This window comes from Pinus tabuliformis, chromosome 5_2 (assembly GCF_031772625.1).
Source record: "Pinus tabuliformis cultivar Carrire ecotype Pingquan chromosome 5_2, CPIR1, whole genome shotgun sequence".
Classification (NCBI taxonomy): Eukaryota; Viridiplantae; Streptophyta; class Pinopsida; order Pinales; family Pinaceae; genus Pinus; species Pinus tabuliformis.
The window spans coordinates 193648140-193654139 of NC_142306.1; positions in this window are offsets into that span (position 1 = coordinate 193648140).

Below are 6000 nucleotides of genomic sequence, written 5' to 3' on the forward strand. Positions count from 1 at the left end.
AGGTAAGAATGTGAACCCAGAGATTGGGGGACCATCAAAACCCACTGCAAGCAAGAAAAAGGAAAAGAGGAAGCAGAAATGGAAAGAGAGGAAGGAAAACGCTATACAGAAAGATAAACCCTCATGCACTCACTATAAGAAGTTTGGACATGATGACGAACATTACTGGTCTTTACATCCAGAGCTGAAACCCAAGAAGTTTGATGGCAGAAGAAGAAGACTTCTACTGATATTCAAAAATATTTGGGGTCAGACTCAGGTGATGAAACAAAAGTCACAGCTATAGGTGTAAAAGGTAAAAATTTTGAATCATCTACTAGTAATTCTGCACAATCTATTGATAATGAAGAAAATGAGAGGAAAAGACATGAGCTTTTCAATATTAGAGTTATTTCCAAGCATCAAAAGATTGATACTTTATTTGATAGTGATTCACAAGTAAACTTGATTTCTGAAGCAATTGTAAAGAAGTTGGGACTACTAACCACACCTCACAAGAAGCCATATCCATTAGGTTGGGTATGTGATAACGCAAAACTACAAGTGACTAGGCAATGTAAACTTAGGTTTGCTTTTCGGTCAACTTTTGTAGATGAGGTTGAGTTAGATATAGTTCCCTTGGATATATGTGGTATTGTTTTAGGAAGTCCTTACTTGTATGATAGAAAAGCCATTTTCTATAGAACTGAAAATACGTATCAACTCACAAAATATGGAATAGAATATATTGTAAGAGCTCATCAGCTCAAAAATAACTACACTCTCATTAACTCAGTGCAGATGAAAAGAATTGTAAATTCATGCAAGCAATTTTTACTAATGGTTGTAAAGGAAAAGACCCTTGATAAAATCAGTGCATTTGAAGGTTGTGATGCTAAATAGAAATTTGATTTAGAAAAATTTGTTTCAAAATATGATATCCTATTTGAAGAACCTAAAGGTCTGCCACCCAAAAGGGAAATTGTACATGATATTCATTTGTACCAAGATTCTCCATTGCCTAACATCGGAATGTACAGCTTATCTGGTTTAGAGAATGCAGAAATCAAGAAGAGGTACAGGAGCTACTCGACAAAGGGTTCATAAGGCCAAGTACATCACCATGTGGATCTCCAATTGTCTTGGTGAGAAAGAAAGATGGATTGTGGAGGATGTGCATTGATTATAGAGCACTGAATAAAATAACAATCAAGAACCATTATCCTCTTCCTCGCATAGATGATCTATTAGATCAGTTGAAAGAAGTTGTTTACTTTTCCAAGTTAGACTTGCGTAGTGGCTACCATCAGGTCAGAGTTGCAAAACAAGATGCATGGAAGACTGCTTTCGAAACAAAGCAAGGGCTGTATGAATGGCTATTTATGCCTTTTGGCTTAACTAATGCTCCTGCCACTTTCATAAGAGTAATGAATGATGTACTCTTGCTTTTTATTGGTTATTTTGTAATTGTATATCTAGATGAAATTCTTATTTTCAGTAAAACATAGGAAGAACATTTGAAGCATGTAAAGCAGACTTTAGATGTTTATAAATATAAAATCTCTATGTTAAATTATCAAAATGTGAATTTGGCAAAACATCTTTGAATTATTTGGGTCATATTGTAGGGGGTGGTGAATTGAAGACAGATCCCTCTAAGGTTGAAGTCATTGTGAACTAGCATAAACCCGAATCTGCTACAGAAGTTAGAAACTTCCTAGGAGCAACATAATATTGGAGAAAGTTTATTGCTAACTTTTCCTTGATTGTATCTCCCTTACATGCTTTGACAATATTGAACAAGGTGCTTTAGTGGGGAGGAAAATAGTAGAAAGCCTTCAACACCTTGAAAGAAAAGATTAGTATAGCACTAGTAGTAGCATTACTAGATCTTCAAAGACCATTTGAGATTGAAACAGATGCCAGTGACTATGCCATGGGAGCAGTATTGATGCAACATGGTAAACCCATATGTTATCATTCTAAGACATTTAATTCTGTAGTAGTTAATTATCCCACATATGATAAAGAATTGTATGCATTAGTACAGAGTGTAAAAAAGTAGAAACATTATTGGGCAAAGAAATAGTTATACATACTGATCATTAGCCACTTCAATATTTGCACTCACAAACTAAATTGTAGCAATCAAGACACTATAGGTGGATGGGTTTTCTATAACAGTTTCATCTTGTCATCAGATATAAGAAAGGCATACACAATAAGGTTGCAGATATGTTATCGAGACCAATTATAAATGCATCTACTATACTTAAGCATAACTCAGTAATGCATGAAAGCTACATTGAACAATATGCTCAAGATGTAGATTTAAGGATGTATATGCAACTTTAAGTCATGGCAAACAAGTAGAAGAATTGGATTATCATGTTAAGGATCAACTTTTGTATCATTTGGGAAAGTTATACATTCCTCAAACTGAAAGAGTTAACATTATCCGAGAAGCACATACTTCTCTAATATCATGTCATTTTGGGGTAAGTAAAACAGTTGCACAGCTACAAAGGTTTTGTTATTGGCCAAGAATGCATGAAACAGTTTCTAGATATATTAAAGGGTGTACCATGTGTGCTAGAAGCAAGCCTAGCAATAGAAAACTAGGCTTGTACACTCCACTTCCAGTTCCTTCTCACCCTTGGGAAAGTGTTTCCATGGACTTTGTTGGGGGATTGCCAAAATCTAGAAAAGGTCATGACTATTTATATGTTATTGTGGACATGTTCAACAAAATGTGTATTTTAATACCTTGTAACAAGCAGATTACAGATGAAAAAACAACAAAGTTGTTCTTTCAGCATGTATGGGTTCATTTTGGGTTGCCCACTTCTATTGTCTCTCATCGAGATTTTCGATTTGTTGGGAAGTTTTGGTCAAGTATATGGGAGTTAATGGACACTAGAATAAAGAAGAGCACAACATTTCATCCACAAACAAATGGTCAAATAGAGGTGGTCAATAGGACAATGATCCAGCTGCTCAGAGGCTATTGCAACAAGCATCCCAAGCTTTGGGATGAACATTTATGTTATGTGCAACATGCTTACAACCGTGCTAAACATTCTTCTACACAGAGATCTCCCTTTGAGACTTGTTTTGGTTTTATACCAAGGTCTCCCTTGGATTTTTTCTTTAGTAAAGACATAGTAGTTGATGGAAATAGTGATGTGGACAAAGAAACCAAGTTCATTGAACAAATCTAAGAAATTCACCAAGCAGTGCAGGAACAACTGAAAAATAGTGAAGCCAAGTACAAGGCAAGGCATGATAAGCATCGAATTGAGCATAGCTTTCAAGTTGGTGATAAAGTCTGGATATACATCAGCAAAGACAAAATGCAAGGTGAAGGTAAGAATCTAAAGCCAATAAGGTATGGGCCTTTCAAGATACTTGAGAAAATTGGTGAGAATGATTTTCGCCTCGATTTACCAGCTTACATGCACATCTATTCAGTAGTTAATGCAGAGAACTTGAGACTATTTGAACCTTCATTGGTTGAAGATCCCGAAAAGCAAATTCATTTGCCTTCTATTGATGATCTGTTGCCTAAATATCTTAGTGAGTTGTAGGAAGATATAGTTCTAGACAGGAAGGTGAGAACTATGCACAGAGGGGATGTTGAGTACCTCAGAATTGGACTCAAAGGTTCAAAACCAAGCAGTGCAAGATGGATAGAGATTGGACAAGTGAGGAAGCTATATCCTCACTTGATTGATGCTTAAAAACCAAATTTTGGTGGTCCAAAAGCTTTTTCAATGGGAAGGTGTGATCCAAAATGGATCCAAAACCCCTCTAAGTCTTCAAAATCTTTCAAAAGATCAAAACTATTGCATGAGGATAAACTCTTAAAAAGGCAGATAACACTATCAGGAGGTAAAAACATGAAGAAATCAATGAAAATAGGCTTATTGGTGGTTTAAAGCAACTTTGAATCAGAGTCATCGGATCTGGCCGACCAACAGTCCAGATCCGATTGGCGAATCACAATTAGCAGTGGCAAACGGAAGCTATCAGCGGAGACCACAAGGAATACATGACAACGATCAACGAGGTCAATGAGGACCATCGATCAAGCCCATAGATCAACAACCCACGTTGCATCGAAATATTGCATCGGCAAACCACAGTGGAGCGGTTATAATCGGCCCGGGGTATGTGCGATATGCGATTGCAATCGCAATATCGCATCGAAACTATGCAAAGGATCGGGGATGATATAAACATAACTGCGATAGTCGGACCCGATAAAGATTATGAATGATGTTTGATATAATTTGGGATCTGGAAAACAGGGTTTTCCTTTGTAAATTGCATTTTCGTTGAATAAACGAAAAACCAAAGAAAATGCGCGAATGCGATATTACGTACTCGAAGGGGTTTATTAATGCTATTATATATGATCTCAAGTCAAATAAAGCCATTTTACAGGTTTTTTCAATGTTTTAATGTATTTTTAATATAAATGGAAATCACGATATAAGTGGGATTTCGGGCGGGCCAAAGGCAGTAAATGGTTTGGGTCGAGCTCCACCTAATCCCATACAATGGCTGCCATGTGTCCAGACCGAGGAAAGTGAAAACGACCCTCATCAGGTAGTTAACCCCCGTACGAAAGGGCCACCCGAAACGAACAACTGTTGTTGGATCTGGATCTCCCAAATTAACGATGGAGATGCAATGCCGATATACAAGTAGACCTGATCAAAGTACAAGGCGGATTTATGGATATTTGAAGTTGAATAGACAGTGTGTGGAAAAATTTTCCTGTGTTTGAACGCATTTCTCTGTGTAAATAGAAAATGGCCAATTTTGGGATTTCAAAGGCCCGATGACCCATTCCGTTACAGTACAGGTGGCCACCATCCCTGGAAGTGTTTAGAAATGATTTCTAATGCTCAAAAAGTGATCTTAATGGATAGAGTTTGAGAAGCTAGAGAGCCTAAGAGGTGAAATGAATAGACAACACATATTTGCTTTAAAAGCCACAAACAGAGAGCAAACAGGGACAGGCAGTGCTGAGACAGAGAGTCAGTGAGGAGAGTTTGTGTACTCAGAAGTGACTTCGAGGATCCAAGTAAAACCATATTGCTTTTGTATCTATTGTGTGAGACTCAAATTGAGCTCACTTTTGTAAAACTCTGTTTTTGAAGACATAATAGAGAGGTCACCACTGAAGGCTGAACCAAGAAATGTAGCCCAGGAGTGTTGGGTGAACTCCTTATTAAAGTTGATGTGTTTAAGTGTGTTGTCTATTATGTTTCTTTTACTGCTTCATTGTCTATGTATTCCATGATCTTATCCATCCATTGCGCAAAATAATATAGGAAAATCCATGCACATGAGTATGTAATACCTTAATAATTGTCTAAGATCATTTATCATATCAATCTTTGCCAAAATTCCTTGATTTCTCCTTTAATCCTGCATTTCAATGCATATTAGTTCACTAATCATAATATCCAACTCTAACTCACCTCATAAATAAAATATAATAAAAAACATGTAATAAGCTATGAGAAAAGTTGATTTGACTAAGCTAAGCAGTGAATTAAGGCCCATATAATTACCCAATGATGAGGCTCATCATCACCCCCCTACTGAAAGTGTTGCTCGTCCTCTGAGAAACTTAATCAATATCCATATCCTTCATGGCTCTAGTGGCCTCTCTAACATCCCATGCCTCTACTGTGGTCTTCTCCTCTTGCTCATAGAAGCCTACTTTCTTTTCTACCTCCTCCCACTGCCTCTTTTCTTCTTCATCCTTCCTCCCTTATAGCATCCCTAAGAGTAGTGGTGGACTCAGTTTTAGGACAATCCAATTGACTTTCAACCTTTGCATAGACTGCTTATACTTAGGTGTCATGTTTAGTTCCTCTCTCAACCTTTGAGGAGAATGATACTCTCTTATCTTTAAGCTATATGGCAATGTGTTCCATATCCTTAGGAAAGCATGTATGCTATCATATCCTAGCAACCTAAGCATGTCCTAAAAATGTGAAATTT